Genomic DNA, 17,624 nt, shown 5'->3' on the forward strand with positions numbered 1-17,624 from the left:
ATGGCAACTGAGCATATGCTTGAAAAGCACTGAACACACACAGAATGCTCAAGCAAGTTTCTTATTTTGGCCTAAAGAAGTTCAATTTTGTGCCCTTTACCTGATGGGTGTTTTAAAGGTTGAAACATACTGTGGCAAACCCCCCCCCCCCCCCAAACCACCTCCCAAACTCAACCGACTGTGGCATCTTTAAAGTGTTGGAGGCATCCCTTTATTCAGGCATCATTTTCATGTTTCACAAAGCCATCATGTTTCCTGAAGCTGAAACGGTAAACGGTTTTGCAGCTGACTTTGGATGCAATTTTTCTCTGAAAGCCAAGCTCTGACAAAGCAGAGCATGCTTAGATCTCCTGTCATTTAGAGGGAAAACTCTCCAGCTGAGAGAAAAATGCAACTTCATGCTGCCCCAGTGACAGATTTTTTGTGTTTTTTGGTTAAAGAGCAGACAGTTAGTTTATAATGTGTCAGGTCACAGGGAACAAGCCTGAGCATCCATATACTACCCCATTACAAAGAGGCTTACTTCCCATAAATATCACCTTTTGTGCTTTTGCATTGTGAGCATTTTTTGGGGTAGAGTCTGAGGTAGCCACTTGAGAGCCTACATCAGCATAAAAAGGGAACTTCCACCAACAAATGCTGTGCCAGTTGATGTCATATTGTTCCACACTGCTGTCTGGCCCTTTTTACTCATTGTCCACCAATGGCCTCTTTGTTGTGTATTGTCAGGTCATATATTATGAGTGCTGCTATTGCCATGCAGATGACTAATGCTGCTTTCAAGTACAAAATTCTTGAAAGCAGTAATGGGTGTTTCTGCCGAGGAAGAAATGTTCATCTCTTTAATGTGGATCTTGCAGGAAGTAAACAAACAAACAAAGAGGTTGTAAAATTCTTATTGTCGTTTGTTAGAAAATGGTGCACATCTAATACATGAGACCACCTTGAAGAAAACTGCAGCAGAAAGCAACTCTGGGCTAATTAAATGTATTTATCCATCCATCCATCATCTGTAACCGCTTATCCAGTTCATGGTCACGGTCCAGCCTACCTGGAATCATTGGGCGCAAGGTAGGAATACACCCTGGAGGGGGCGCCAGTCCTTCACAGGGCAACAAACACACTCACACCTACGGACACTTTTGAGTCGCCAATCCACCTACCAATGTGTGTTTTTGGACTGTGGGAGGAAACCCATGTGGACACAGGGAGAACACACCACACTCCTCACAGACAGTCACCCGGAGGAAACTCACGCAGACACAGGGAGAACACACCAACTCCTTTCAGACAGTCACCCGGAGCGGGAATCGAACCCACAACCTCCAGGTCCCTGGAGCTGTGTGACTGCGACACTACCTGCTGCACCACCGTGCCGCCCTTGCCAATTTTTTGAGAACTTGCCCCCCCAGCAAAACTTGGGTGTCTTTTCAGTATGCAAACTACCACAGCATATGGATAAAATAATCATGTCAAATCATACAATTGGTCCAGAACTATAATTGTGTATTATATACTGACTATTATATACCCCACATAAGTAGCATGAATCCATGATGCTAAATTTCTCACTTTGACTCTTTATTGTAAAATGAATTACATTAAAGTAGATCAGAGTATTATGAATACATAAGCAGTTGTTTGAGAAAGCTGTTTAAAAAAAAAGATTTATTTTTATTATTTATTTATTTTGCAATTTCACCTTTGACCAATGTACACCTGCAATTCTCAACATTTCAAATACCTCTGGTCTAAGTGTTGGGCCTATCTGGTGATCACTATTTTGATGGTTCCATGTGTGATGATTGTAGCAAATAAAAAAATGCATATACTTTCAGTGCATATACTTTTAGGGTGCTTATCATCTTTCTCGATCTGTCAGTTGGCTGTGCACATTCTTTCTATTCCCATAGCCGAAGCACTGGAAAGGTTTCAGATTGGAAGTTGGGAACACTAGCTCAGTGACTATCAAACGCAGCAGAATTCTTTACATACACAGTTCCCAGTTGCCATGAACGCAGTATAATGCCAATGATATTCAACAGTGATAATAACACCAAAGGGATTTAAATGTGTCATCATCTACCATGGTTATCTCAAAGCCCTGCAAGCTGGGAGGTTAACTCAAAGCAAGCATTTCATCATTTTCGGTCCCAGTCATCATGTGTCCGTGTTCCATTGCTGATGCCTGGAAACCTCTCAGTGTCCGTTTGGAATTCATTAGAGCTGCTTTGGGTTACGGCAGCTCTGCTATGTGATTCACTAAGAATGAAATGAAACGACAGGCTTGGATGTGCCCTCTCGCCGGGCTGATGCCAGTTCAGTGATGCGGCATTGGCACAGCCTTCACTTCTGTGTTGGCAGGGCGGCAGCTCTAACGGAATTAGACACAAATAAGCACACGGTCAACAGGAAGATTAAGCTCCGCAGGGACTGCAGGAGAGAAAAATAGAACTTTAATTAAAGCAGCGATACCTTCCTCCCACACAGACACACACACACTCATATTTCCTCATTGTTTAAACATGCCTGTGTGAAAAGTTTTAATATACCCACCGTTTGCCATGCACTGGCGTATCGCTTACCACTTCACTGCTCTTTGGAAAAAATAATTAGACATCTTCAGAGAGGAATTGGGTTACCTGCACATTAAAGAGGGAGACTGTAACGGGAACACACACCAGGGACACAACTAAATGAGTGCCAAGTGAGGGATGGAGAAAATGAAGAAAACGAGAGTGAAGCAATGTGAAATTAATCTTCTTTGGAATGAGGTGTTGTGGTGGGTTTTAGTCTCACTTGGGCTTTAATTTATTTATTTATCGGTGTCTTTTTTGTCAGTCAATCCTCCCTGAACCAAGCGCAGGGTGCAGTCGAGTTATATTTCTCTTTTTTAGTTTGATTGTTTGTTTGTGATGTTGGCCATAATGATTAGATTGCCAGGCATTGTGTAATTACCAATTAGAAAGAAAAGGGAGAGGGAGACAGAGAGGGGGAGAAGGACTGATAAGGGAGTATTGAGTTTGCACTTCAATTAGAGAGCGCTTATAGAGTGTGGATTACATGCTGGACTCTTGGGCCACTCTACTCTCTCATTTATAATACCACCGAGAGAGAGTGAAAGAAAGGACAAAACGAACACTCATTTTTACAATTGCTTCATTCTTTCTTTCTCTCTTTCCTTTTCTTTCTGTCTTTCGGGAGAGCACCAAACCAGGACAGCTCATAAAATCAACAAACACAAGTCCGAAAGAAAAAAGGAACAGAAATATAAAGCCAAATGGCAAAATGAACAAAGACTGTATCTGGTGCATAGCTAAAACATGAGCAGACGCCATCTTGAAGAGACCAAGGTCGTTCTGACACTAGAGCACTTTTCCCAACCCAGGACTACTTGCTCTGTCTTTACTGTCCAGACACCAATATCTGGTCATTGTGAAATCAGGGGTCCGGGGTTAACTTCTGGACTCTGGTGCGGGCCACTGCAGGTGTGGAAGCTTCAAGTGCCGCGTGTGGTATTGCATGATTGGTTCACTCACTCTGTTACTTCCCTTTCCTATGTCTAATAAAATCACACTTATATCTGACTGGAGCAAGGTGAATAATAAGATCACCTTTGTGGAGTGTGGGAGTGTACCGAGGGTGTGGAGATAAACACGCATGGCCTGCGTAGCTATAAATCTTCTCAAATGAGAATGGCTCCTTGTTAAGAGAGGATTCCTACACAGTGAAATGCCCTGCCTCCCACAACTGCTGTTCCTCACCGCTTGCGAGTTTGTATTCATTGAAAAGTATCAAACAGGAAGTTCTTCCTATCATTTTGCGAAACACTGTAAAGGTGACGTATAAAAATTATGCAATCGATCCATGGTTCAGATGGAGCATTTGTGTGTGGAAGCAAAGCAGAGATAATGTTGGCTCCCGCCAACGAGCCCAGAACCCATCCTGGGTGTGGACTCAGGTATTCGGGGCAAGTGTGAAAACGCCCTAATTATAGCCCCGGGTTGACATCATGTTCACATTAGCAGACAACAAAATGAGTTATTTATTTAAAAGCAGGAGATTTCCTGCTGTATTTTAGCAGCAAGCTACAAATCAACCTGAGATGTACATGAAGAATGATTGGGAATATAAAATTCCTCTGAAGGTCTGAGATCCTCTAACGTTCTAATGTTTTGACCCTATCGTCTATAGCTTGGTGCCAAACAAATCTGAAGTTGCCTTCTTATTTTTTGGTGACATGTCACCATGATTGTTTAAGACATCACACCTCAGAGCATAGAGACATTGCGAAATATAAATAAATGTGTACATGTACCTTGAACATTTTAAGAGTAAAAGATGACGATGATGATGACTTACCTTGAATCTGTAGAAATGATGGCATGGTTGTTTCTGTCCTCTTATAAGAGCTTTGTGATGTCACAGCCACCCTGGGGAGGGGGAGCAGTGTGTAGCCTCTTTGGCTATGCGACTACCAGACTTATTTTTATGTTTCAGACTGGTGTTTAGTCTCTGAGCTTGTGATTATCATATATTAGCTGAGGAGTTAACAGGGTCACCTAAGGAAAAGAAACAGTGTTTTAAACCTTTAACACTACTGTAAATATGTAAATGTCGTATTTACTTGTTAATGAATAAAATGAACTGAGGGCACTTGAACTTACCTGGAGGTGCATGCAGGGCAACCCAATCCATCGTGCCCCACTACACACGGTGATGGCAGTTCACATAACGTAACTATAATGAAAAGTATGATAAAGTTCAAGTTGTGTTTATATCGTGATAATGGTGTGTAATACAGTGACACAATCCTACCGTACAATGATGAAAGCTATTTGTTTCAGATTATTAACAAATCAGCTTAAGGTGAGGCAAGGGCAAAACTAAAGAAGTAAACATCAAATATGCCATAGGTGATCATCCAGAGTGGGAGAAATTGTACGCAAGTGAATTTGGAAATTAATAACTTGACATGTCCATACGACCACACATATGGCCAACTTTTGCACATCAACTGTGAAGATTCTTCCTGTGTCCAGGGCAGGGACCAGAGAGATCTGAAAGTTAAGATCGGTCACAGTGTACACCCATTTAATGCGCTTACTGAGATATTCCTCATGGAATTCCTTTATCTCTCTAACTCTCATTGTTATCTTCCCTGGCTGTTTGTCACAGGAGGGCAACGGATGTTAACTTGTTATCCACCACTTTAGACCATTACCTTCACGTAACATACAGCTCCAGTTTGTTTATTAAGGATTAGTTCAAAGGTCTGGTCCCTGATTTACACACATCAGAAAAGGCTAAGAAAAAGAAAACTCATTAATTCCATTATATTGGTTCTTTAAGGAGGTATTTGGTTTTGTAAAATAAAGTTTAATTATATTAAATTAGCAAAAAATACAAAGTAAGTTTAAACCCAGAAATAATAGTATTGTTAACCTCTTAAATGTCAAGACATTTCTTGACATTTTCGCCTTCTTTTTTTGGTAGAAGTGAGGAATGAAAGTCTGGAACAGCTGGTGCTTTGTGGAGTTTAAGAGGTGAAAATGTTCGCCTTAATTCAATATTTACTTTTTTGGGGGCAGTTTTCATTAAATGAGGGAAGGTGTTAAAATGACACCGAAAGGTCTCGCTAATGACTAAAAGTAGCTATAATTTGTACATTCACACTGACATTTGTCAAAAATGTTGATATGGTGCAAATGCCATTAATCTTTAATGCATTTCTAAACTCTTATGTGGCCTAGAATGAGGGCTGGATTGATGGATTAAAGAAGTAAGACTAAGTCCAAAAATTATATGAGGAAACAAAACAATAAAAAAATCATTTAATCTGGAACCAAACTCTTCCCCCTAGTGATATCAGTCACATTGCTGTGGAGGAATGTTGACTCAGAAGTGCCTGATAAAACGGTCTCTTTAGGATCCAGACAGAGAGAGAGATATTTTATGAAAACTAAAAGAAAGCATCAGTAAAAAGACCACACAAGTCACAAATATGAAGTAGGAAGCACCTATACAATGGCAACATTTGCTTAAATACAATTAAATATTTTAATTCAAATTAAACTACAGTTAAGTGGGCCATAAAAATCAAAAGAAAAAATGGAGCGGATTTTGAGGCACTCAAATGTAAATAAATATAAAACATGTGCAGTATATTGTTCTAAATATGGTAGTGACCCCAGTTCCATTCTGTGTACTTGGCTGTGTTACCCAACTGAGAAGCACTCAGTCTGAGGAAGATCAGTACATCACTGGCTGTGGGTTGACTCATTACAGAGTCTAATGACTGAGATAGGAGCCACCTCATATAGCACTCTGGCAAAGCACTCTTTTATCAGTGTTTCTGAACTGTTTGGCCAACGTGATGTGTGAAGAGTAAAAGTCATAACCAGAAGTTTACTGAGTGTCCTTCATTCCACTCTATTCTCCACTGAGTCTCAAACAGAGGACAGAGACAGACTAATCAGTTTATTGATCTTGCTTGCATCACTGGCATTTATGCCACTTTATAACACACCACAGCACAGAAGATTATAAAACCACACTGAAGAAAAGCCTGTTCAACTGCGTCGCATACACTAAAGGGCCTGAGCTTCTTCAGACAATGTGAACCTGGCCTTGCTGGACCACAGCCGTATTATTTGCAGGACACTCAATTCTGTCTTCCCAGTGCAACCCAAAAGCTTATATTTCCTGTCTACAGCCTTTAATATTAGAGTGTTTATAGGGGCTTTAAAGTAATACCATAGAGAAACCTGTTTTGGTTCCTTGCAGATGTCTTCACCTGATGGTTCTTGGTTATCAATGATTTGAAAATAAAGTTTAAAGACTTAAAATCTATGTTTGCTCCTAAATGTTTTATAGCTACTGTTGCCAAGGACAAAGACGAGCTTTACAACATGTTGGCGAATCTCCCATTTCATGTAATGAGTCAACAGTAGTGCCCAACTCAGACTACACTAATTTAGAGTGTGATTTCCAATTAGTGTTTTTACGGTCATGAAAAGTCACTGTTAAAATGTTGTTTTGGAATCAAGCTAAAAATATCAGACTTGAGGTCATATCGTACAGGGTCAAATGCCATGAGCAAGCCATGTCATGGGTTGAGGCAAATGTGTGAAGATTAAGGCATGATGTTTACATATGTGCATAAGCTTCCATTATTTCTTAGCTACATTAGCCTTATCGCCCCAGCACTAAACTAATGATGTGCTTCTCTAGCTACTGTACGGCTTATTAGCTACAGTCACATTGTCCAGCTCAGTTACATAGCATTTAGGAAGTGGAAGAGCAGTTTTAGAACAGCATTATGGCGGTACAAATAGCATTCATGTCACATAGCTCAGGGGTCCTGGCTTTGAGCCTCACTTCAGGTCACTTTTTGTTTCTATCCCAGTAAACAAGGAACGTCCCTGGACGTTCAAAATAGGTCTAAAAGTAGTCTGTCCGTCAAGGACATCTTTTAAATGTCAATGGACGTCCAAATTCCATCTTAATAAGTTAGTTAAGTGGTGACCAATCGATAACGTCAGTGGACGTCCAAAATGCGTTTTATACAAGTAATTTATTTCGGGACCAATTAATAACGTCAATGGACGTCTAAAATACGTTTAATAATCGTCTTTTAAATATCTATGTTTGGACGTCTTTTCAACTTTCATTTTCAACCTTAGAAGAACGTTGATTAGACGGCAATCATTACGTTATTTTAACGTTGAATCAACGACTAAATGTTTACTGGGATCGCAACGTAAACAGTGGTGCTGAGAAAGTCTGTAAGTTCGAGGGGAAACATTTACCCAGCTAAACTGTAACAGAGCACTGCTAAACAACACATTGAAAACATAAAACGCAGAAATCACAGAACACGTTTAATGACGTTGTTGTAGAAATGGGACACACTTCGCCGCGCGCACCTTCTTGTGTTTACATCACTTTCAGCCGAGCTCCGCTCCACATCAGTGTTTTACTGGAGCCTCGAACAGAAATGTGTTGAAAGTTGTTAAAGTAATTTATCATAGTCTCTTCTTTGTATTTGGAAGCGTTTCTGTGTCACACGAGCCTTTCACTTTCTGCTCTATATTTAAAGTCAACACTTCTGTCCCCATAACGACACAAATACACGGACACACCTGACCGTTACTGACTCTGACGAGTTAATCCAGTTACCTCTGCGCAGTTTTTCTGTTTAACATTAACTTTAGAAGAAAACAGGCCAACTCTCCGGATCATTAAAGCCGTGACAGGAGAGAGACTGAATTATAACTATCACATACAGCACGTTTTATCAGATAGACCTTATACAATATAAGTATTTTTACATAATGTCTGGATCCCAGCGATGCTCTGATCATTTATTAAGTCTATAAAGGTAAACTCGTCAGTTTCCGTCATGATCGTGAGTTTTCTGGTGTAAACAAGTGGCTTTAATACAGGGCTTCAGTTTTGAAGTTTGGTTTGAACAGAAAATAACGTGCTTTCAATGATAATTAACTGTCATGAAATGACAAAAATATTATTTAATTATTTTTGCTTAGGGCCAAATGTTGAAAAGAAAGGAATCTGTCCAAAAAGGCATTTGTTATTTATCTTGTTAAAGAGCATCTGTTTATGTATTAAATTTCAGCAGCATAGTTGCATGGTTCTGGAAGCATTTGTGCTGCCAACATGCCCCATGTGTCCTCTTTTTTGAAAACTCAAATATGGTCACCCTACAATATACACAACAATGATGGATGCAGAAGAAACAAAGGCTGCGAACAAAATAGCTCCATATTGTGCTATGTAGTGAGGCACAATGTAGTTGACTAAGTAGAAACACGAGTGAATTTGGACACTTCCACTGGCTGTTGCTTAGTAACAAAAAACTCACAATGCACTTTGGTCCACATTCAGCTCGTGTAGTGAGCAATAATGTTTATAATAAATCATGAGTGCATTGTGGGCGAACGTAGTGCCCTCAAAATCATATTCGAATCCAACTTTAAAATTCAGACACTCAGAGAAAAATGGCAGATGCCCTCAATAATAGAGGGCCATATCGGTCATAGCTATAGCTCATGAGGACAGAGACCATGAACAAGGATCACCTGTGCATTCTCAATTACTAAGCAACCAAAGATTCCCAGAGGAGGGGCAGGAACAAGAGCAGACAACACAAGGGGAGGTGGAAACCGGGGCCACAACATAATCACAAACACATGTTGAACAGAAAGAAATGCATAGAGACACATCAAGCAGAAAACACCATAGACAAAGGCAGACCATTACAAATTTGATGTGTTCTCCCTGTGTCTGTGTGGGTTTCCCGCAGGTGCTTCAATTTGTCCTCCCACACATGTTGGTATGAGTCTGGGTAAGCTCCAGACCCACCGTGACCCTGATGAGGATGCAGAGGTTAAAGAAGGTTAGTCAAAGTACATCTCGATATGACAACATTAAACACGTCTGAAGAAATCAGACCTTAATTGTGAAAGTTTGGAGTCAGCAGCAGTATATTTAGAACCCACAGCACATTTAAGGAAAGACTGGCCTCTTTACAGCTTAAACCCCAGAAATGATCTTCAGCCGTGAAAAGCGTGTTCCTTGGCGTCATTGATTATAAAAGCGTACGCACTGGAGACCCTGATGAGGAGGATTTAGGAAGAGTTTAGTGTGAAGAAGAGGGTATCCTTGAGAACTTTCTGTCAAACCCAAGCTGTGGAGATAACTTACCCCAGATTCACCCTCCCTTTCTTACTCTTGAGAGTTGGTCCATTACACGAAACATTGTTCTGTTGTTGTGGCTGGGACGGTGAGTACCATTGCTCTGCAAGCAGAGGGATTGTGGAGCGTTCCAAAGTCAGAAACTGTTTATTCAAACACCTCTCTCCTCTCCGTGTTCCTCTGTCCTCTGAGCATGCACTTTTTAAACTTAATTCCCCGTGAAGGAATATGGAGAAAAGAAACCTGAACCACACAAACAACAAGAAAAAGTGTTTGAAAAGAAGGTAGAGGGAGTAAACATCAGCACAAACCAACAACAACAACAACAATGTGGTTGAAGGGGCGCCGGGTAAATACCCTGGTGGATTATGGGTGCACTAAGCAAGGAGGCTATTGCTGGCCTTTTAGAGTGGATTTGCCTGCGAGCCTGCGATAAACGGCGGATTGCCTTTGTTCAGCTTAGCCACTGTGCCGTGAAAGGAGGAGCGCTGAAGGACGCGCCTTTTAAGACGAGAGCACCACGTAAAGAAGGGGAACAGGATGCCAAAGAAAAGGCAAGAAAGAGAAGAGGAGGGGTGAGAAAATAATTTGATTGCTTGGCTGCGCTTTAAAAGACAATGCGAGATAATGTGAATAATTAATTGAAACAGGTCCTTGTGATGGGGTGCTGGCGGCTTAATTACCGGCTGCGTTGTTTGCCCAAGCACCACTGAGATTAGGACACTTTCAAAGAGAAAACTAGAACAGCAGCTATAGGACGGGCAACAGAGAGGGAGAGGGAGGGCAGGAGTGAGCCAAGATCTTTGAGGCCGAACTTCGTTGCTTCGTCATTGGCGACTCTGAAGATATCAGCACAATAAATATTTTGTGACTAATAAATTCATCATCACTGATGCAGTTTGTAGGATGCCTTCCAATTGCTGTTTGCACGGCTCAGGAAAACACAGCTCGGCTCCTGTTTCAAAGGAAAAGCTGGGACAGAAGGGATGTTTTGTGATGCTGCGTGTGTGTGTGTGTGTGTGCACGCATCATTGTAACGTGAAAGACTTCTGCCACTCCTCGGAGAGATGGATGTTCAGAGAAAATCTGCATAATAATTAGTCAGGGAATAGAAGGCAGCCCCCTATCAGATCAGAGGGAGAGAGCGAGAGAGAGAGAGAGAATCACAAAAAAAAAAAAAACAAACACAGGCATGGCATCACACACACAGACACACACACAAACACACACAGGTATCTAAACACTCTGAGGCACCTGTGCACTGCAGCTGCGCAGTTTATAGCTCATTAATCCTTCCTACAATATTGATGTTATAACACTGACGTCATAGACAGAGGCAATATGCAAATGTGCTGTCTACGAACATTGAGCATGTTTCCATTTGTGTCTTTAACATTTTTTTCAGGTTACACACACACACACAAAGCTTCATTCAATCTTAGGTGCTTGAAACCTGCAAGCAACTAAAGTCGTCTTAACTTCATTAAGCAGATTTTATAAGGCAGCCAATCACATTCTCCTGGGTAAATATTCAGTTTAATATATGCTTAAATCCTGGTCCTGGAGATACTAACTCCTCCTACTCAAATCAAATACAACTGATGCAGGTTAAATAAGGCCTTCATTCCGAACATTAGAGCTGTGTGTGTTGGATCTGTGATCTCCAGGGTGGTAGATCTTCAGGACCAGGATTGAGTGCTCCTGATCTAAGGCTAGCAGTTGCCATCTACTGGAAATGCTTTATTAAATCCTGCCACATAACAGTGGCATTACATGTTTTAAACATGCCATGCAGATGTGTAATAGCCTTGAGAGACATCTAGGTGACGGGAGAAGAGATCACAAAAGAAGAAATCTCTAATATTGTCTGTGCCACTGAAGGCCAAATCTGCACACAGAACAAACAGAGAGAGCGAGAGAAACAAAGGAATGGGAGAAACAAAGAGCAGCTACTGGGACAGAAGTATATGAGAGGTTACTGTGTGTGTGTGTTATAGGGAGTTCTGTGGCAAGTGGGAAATTAAGAGAAGACATTTCAAGCCAGTAGATCCAAACACAGAACAATATTAGAGGCAGAGGAGTGTAAATTGCTGTTTAATGAGTCTTCACACAAGCAAATGGACTGGCCCGCACTATTACTTACACACCCTCTCACACAAACACATCCTCTCACACAAACACACACACAAACATACACAGTCGCAGCCGACTCTCTTCCCCTCCAATTAGAGCTAGCCATTGGAAGTCTGCCCTATATTTTCTAAATAAATTTGTGTTTCTCTCTCTCTCTCTCTCTCTCTCTCACACACACATTCACACTTTCCCTCACTCTCTCTCTCTCTCCCACGTTCACCCACTCTCTTGCTTTCTCTCTCATGTTTTGCTCTGAATGCAGAAAACAACAGTCACTTACTAATGATGAACTTGACTAAGCTAAAAATGTTAACGTCTAACGCACACTGAACAACAAAAGAGACAAAGCGCTCGTTTCAGTTCTGTTGTTAACACGCCCTTGTCGACTTGCCCTTGGGAAAGTCCCCAAAGCCAACTAAGAACTATGCAAAGATTTGTTTTCAAGTGGAATGTGGGGTGTTGCCATTTCACCACAGAATATCCACAGTGTTTATGAGCAGTTCACACTGGATGGTGGTTTAAATTACAGTGTGGCTATGGCAACCACAGATTCCAGGTAGGCCCCAGACCTACTGCAACCCCAACTAAATAAGCTGTTACAGACCAATTATCCAGTTCAGGGTCGTGGTGGGTCTGGAGCCTATCCGAAATCACTGGGCGCAAGGTAGGAACAGTCCTTCGCAGGGTGACACACACTCACACCTACGGACACTTTTGAGTCGCCAATCCACCTACCAACGTGTGTTTTTGGACATTGGGAGGAAACCGGAGCACCCGGAGGAAACCCATGCAGACACAGAGAGAACACACCAAACTCCTCACAGACGGGACTTGAACCCACAACCTCCAGGATTCCGGAGCTGTGTGACTGCGACACTACCTGCTGCGCCACAGTGAATGGTTTGTTTTCTGTCAGAGTTTTGCGGTTGTTTGAATTGATTGCGATTGATTGAAGTTTATTACACTCAAATGTCTGACAAAATCATTTTCATAGCTGCCAAATTCAGTCACTGTTGCTGAGGTGGAGTACATTGCTAATGAAAAACCTTCTTTATTATCCCTTACTCATGGCCCTCTGAATGGTCACTTGTGTAACTGTATCGAAATGGAGAACTAATTAACATCAAACAGAGTGAACTCTCTCAGCCCATCTCCTCTCCATCTGCATTACGGCCAGAGCAGGATCAACTTTACCGAGAAATATGTTACTACAACCAAGCCAATAACTCCGGGACTCTGTGGTTGAATGTCCTGTTTGCTTTTTCAGAGTTTCCTGCCTGCATCCCCTGTCAAAAGGGCCAATTATTAATATTTTAATTAGCCAGCTGAACATGAAAAGCGAGGGTGAAATATTTGAAGTGAAAGGAGCTCGGATGGAGGCGGCCTGTTGCCAGAGATTTGCTGGTGGAATTCTAATTGCTTTCTAACAGGATGGAATACTGATTTTGGAGCAGAGGAGAGGGGAGTTCACACAATATGGAGAGAAGAGTGGATACCTAGATGGTCCTGATCTTGAATCATATGCCTCAGGGTTGGCTAAGCAAGTCACATGACTACATTTGTAAATACACAAAGTAAAAGATGCATAGTAAAACTTACGAATTAACAGTAAAACACTGTTAAAACTGAATACTCTACTGTGCAGCAGTTTACATTTCAACATAGCTTTAGCTCCACCCACAACAACAACCTACTGGTTCACTGACTCCACCTCTTACATAAACACCATCAGAGATACTCCTCTACATCACTCTATAGATACTGTAACTATAGCTCCACCCACAACACCACATTCATTCATTCATTCATTATCTGTAAGCGCTTATCCAGTTTAGGGTCGCGGTGGGTCCAGAGCCTACCTGGAATCATTGGGCGCAAGGAATACACCCTGGAGGGGGCGCCAGTCCTTCATAGGGCAACACACACACATTCACTCACACACTCACACCTACGGTCACTTTTGAGTCACCAATCCACCTACCAACGTGTGTTTTTGGACTGTGGGAGGAAACCAGAGCACCCAGAGGAAACCCACGCAGACACAGTGAGAACACCAACTCCTCACAGACAGTCACCTAGAGCGGGAATCGAACCACAACCTCCAGGTCCCTGGAGCTGTGTGACTGCGACACTACCTGCTGCGTCACCGTGCCGCCCCACAACACCACATACTGATTTAAAATAAATTACTGCAATACACTGTACATTATAGAAATGGCTTATTTGTATCGCTTTGAAATCTGTGTGAATTATACTAAAAATGATGTAATAACTTACATTTAGGGATGTGTAATACTTATGAAAAATCTCGCAATGACTAGGGATTTCTGTTTCTTTATTGGAGAATGTGCCATCTGTATTTGAAGCTGTAATTATATCATCAAATAATGTAGGCAAGTGATTTAACCCCACTAGATAAACACAGAGACACATATATAGAGGTTTCAGGCTGTGTGTTTCCATTAGCTCAGGGCGTTCCCCATCACAGCACCACAACTCTAGATTCATTAAAGATCCTATTGACTTTTTCATTAAGTCTCATTAAGACTCAATCAGTGTGGCATCACCACTGAGTAGAAAAGCCCTGTAATGTGAATATGTGCCAGAGAGAGAGAGAGGTGGAGATACAGGAAGAAAGGGGCATCCAGTGTAGAAAACTGGTTAATAATATTATGTTAAAAGTTGTCTGTTGAAGACTCCGAAGACTTCCTAAAGCTAATATAGTCCTAAAACTCCTTAGAACAAATAGCATCAGACAAAAAGGAGACATGAGATACTTCGGTTATCTCTGACCCTGATAAAGATCATAACATTTATTTACAGCATGAAAACTGAGAAGGCTCTTAGTGTTCAATGAGAATTGTTTGAGTTCCTGTATTTGATTCAGCTGCAGATAAACAGGAATGTTATTATCTCAGCAAATCTGAGCCCAGTCTGAGACTTCACTGAGCGCTCCGAATATGCCAAATGCATTTGAACTTCAGTTTAGCCTGAGGTCAGCAGACAGTCATCAGAGAGTTTAGAGATTTAACTATAAGAACACAAACACACTCTCTATCTCTCTAACTCATTCTGTCCTCACTCTTGTCTCTTGTTCCGCTCTTGCATTTCTCTCTGTCTCTCTTTCACTCCCCCTTCTCTCTCTCGCTCTCTCTATCTCTGATTGGCTTTTTTCAGACACTGCTCTGTAGCGGTTCCCTTCATTAGCGGACTGTACCGAACACGACACTTAACATTTCAGCCAAAGCCCAGCTCTAATCCCTCATCAGCAGCAGGACAAACCACACACAGATAAGACCCCCAGGCTGTTCTGAAACACTGAAAACTCATCTAACTGTAAGATTTCCTAGTAGTATAAATGCAAATATATCGAGCAAAGCAGTATATGTTAATAACAAAGAGAAACACTGAATGAGACAAGAAGATAGGAAGAATAGATGATAGGAGAGAGAGAGAGAGAGAGAGAGAGAGAGAGAGGAGAGAGAGAAAAGGAAATGCATGCCATGGATTTGGTGGTCTTAGGTCACACACTCTCCTGCCTTCAAACAAAAATGGAGTTTCAATCCTTTCATTCCATCCATAGAGGAGTCCTCTAAAGAACGCACGTGCACACACACACACACACACACACACACACACACACTCTCACACAGGAGCAGGTCACGGTGACCTCAAGTCCTAAATCCTTTCCCTGATTCTTTTTGCTCTGATTTTTGCACTGAAAAAAGTCATGTCACACCTTTCCAACTCGCCTTAAACTGATTGCGTTCGGCACAATTTAAAAACAATGTAACCGAATCCTGTTGTGTGACATGATAAAACATCCCCTGATCAAAACACAAGACTAATCATCCAACATTATTACCTCACCTCAATTAGGAGAACATTCTTGTAGTGGAATGCCATCAAATCCTCGCTGAAATGTCTCTACATCTTTCTAAAGGCTTCCTAAAGGGTAGAAACTGGTACTACAGCATATAAAAAACTGACTGCTTCTTAATACCCTTCATTTCAGCAGCAATGTGTATTAGAGCCAAGAAATGTCACTTGCTGTGCTCCATTTTTACCTTTTGTACCTTTAACCATGGTATAATATAGTTTTTTTATTGTTGCACTAGAGGTCAGAGGGCTTCTCTTCGGCATAAGAGGCCTAAGAATCTTCAAAACCACAGCTAAAATATTGAAAAATAAAAGATCCATGTCGTAAAGGCCTAGAAAGCATTAGCATGAATAATCCCCACAGAAGCGGCGGAAGCATCGGATGGAATTGGCCATATAAATGTGTTGCCATAGCAACTCTATTATTGGAAAAGTAATGGAGAGGGACATTTGTTTGTAAGCTCAAGCCGTTTGTTTAATTACAGGTCTAAGAACAAAATTGCTCTCATTTACATATGTAAATTTAAAGCAAGCTCTGGAAGTGTTATGTCAGAGTGCTGGAGTCTCCATTAGTCTGTGCATGTGTTTGTTGTGTGAGAGGGTCTGGAGAGAGGGTGGATGAGAGAGAGATAGAGAGAGAGAGAGAGAGAATGTTGTTGGACCTGGGATTTGTGGGGTTTTTATGGGGGGTTGAAGATATAGAAAACAGTAAAGATTGACTTAAAGAATAAAGACTATATATAGCGCATGGGGGTGTGGGATACTGGGAGGGAGATATAGATATTGGTAGCCTTTCTTTAATATCATTATCACCATTAGTTTCCAACATTCCTTTTGTTTTTGCTGGACTGCCTAACGGGCCGGCCTAGAAGAGGCGTTTTTGCATCACTGACTGACTCCTAATGTTGAAACACACGTGCGTTGTACGTTCTTTGTTGTAGTAACAGTTAATTCAGCCATATTTCACTGAGACAATTTAAGGTGGCACTACAACACCATCGGTTGTTATCCATCCATCCATCCATTATCTGTAACCACTTATCCAGTTCAGATACCTGGAATCATTGGGCGCAAGGCAGGAACACACCCTGGAGGGGGCGCCAGTCCTTCACAGGGCAACACACACACTCACAAATACGGACACTTTTGAGTCGCCAATCCCCCTACCAACGTGTGTTTTTGGACTGTGGGAGGAAACCAGAGCACCCGGAGGAAACCCACGCGGACACAGGGAGAACACACCAACTCCTCACAGACATTCACCAGGAGCGGGAATCAAACCCACAACCTCCAGGTCCCTGCAGCTGTGTGACTGTGACACCACCTGCTTAAAGAACTAAATTTGTAATTTATAAAACTCCATATAGTTGCGCACAGCCACATTAAACTCCATGTGTTTTAACCACTCACACTTAATAAATAAGTTACTGTAATTCTTAAAATCAACAAAATGTTCTTGGTCTTTGTTCTTCATCTAGTATTTATTTTTAAACAAAATGAACCAAGAAAACACTGATGCCGGTGTTATATGTTATGAACAAAACTTTGTGCTCCTTTTTTCATTTCTGCATTTATCAGTCCTCCATGTTTTCTGTACAACACAATCGCATAATTAAAACCACATGTAAACAAAGACCAGACCTTCCAATGACAAGGGCATGTGTTTCCTGTTTTTGAAATGCCAGAAACACCTCTGTGACAGTGGTTATAGGTGGTCCTAATGGTGGTGGAGGCTTGTCTAGTTTTTCTTTGCTCTTGTTTCTTTGTAATAGTTGTAGCCAGTGGTTTAATTTACATAATATGCGGTTATGTGACATATAACACTTCTGAATTTACATTTTCTCACTTAAAATGCCAAATGATGCAAATTGGCCATTACTACAGCTCTATATGAA

General features: G+C 41.4%; 1 long non-coding RNA gene across 5 annotated transcripts in view; it reads right to left on the minus strand.

Annotated features, from left to right (window-relative positions):
• Positions 1-1,653: 1,653 nt before the first annotated feature.
• The window catches only part of LOC136665271 (uncharacterized), a 48,209-nt gene continuing 32,238 nt past the window's right edge, over positions 1,654-17,624 (minus strand). For 4 of the 5 annotated variants that reach the window (XR_010795217.1, XR_010795216.1, XR_010795214.1 and 1 more), the window contains 4 exons: positions 4,668-4,740; positions 4,363-4,562; positions 2,557-2,642; positions 1,654-2,433 (listed from right to left, as the gene is read on the minus strand). This is a non-coding gene — a long non-coding RNA (uncharacterized lncRNA). The remainder of the gene's footprint in view (positions 2,434-2,556; positions 2,643-4,362; positions 4,563-4,667; positions 4,741-17,624) is intronic. The other variant, XR_010795215.1, reaches the window with a different exon arrangement.

The sequence above is a fragment of the Hoplias malabaricus genome, chromosome 13, assembly GCF_029633855.1.
Source record: "Hoplias malabaricus isolate fHopMal1 chromosome 13, fHopMal1.hap1, whole genome shotgun sequence".
NCBI classification, from domain to species: Eukaryota; Metazoa; Chordata; class Actinopteri; order Characiformes; family Erythrinidae; genus Hoplias; species Hoplias malabaricus.